Here is a 238-nt window from a genome sequence, read left to right on the forward strand (position 1 = left end):
ACATCCTCATTCTCTTCAGAAGAGGAATACTCATCAGAGCTCATGAAGGGCATAAGGAGGTTCAATGGAATCTCTATAGTCTCCAGATGAGCCTCAGAGGGAAGCTCCTTATTGACCACTGGACGTCCCAGGAGGTCTTCCTCCTTGGGATTCACGTCCTCCTTTCCCTCATTGGGTTCGGCCATTTTGGTTATGTCAATGGCCTTGCACTCTCCTTTTGGATTCTCTTCTGTATTGA

This window comes from Arachis ipaensis, chromosome B10, assembly GCF_000816755.2.
Source record: "Arachis ipaensis cultivar K30076 chromosome B10, Araip1.1, whole genome shotgun sequence".
NCBI classification, from domain to species: domain Eukaryota; kingdom Viridiplantae; phylum Streptophyta; class Magnoliopsida; order Fabales; family Fabaceae; genus Arachis; species Arachis ipaensis.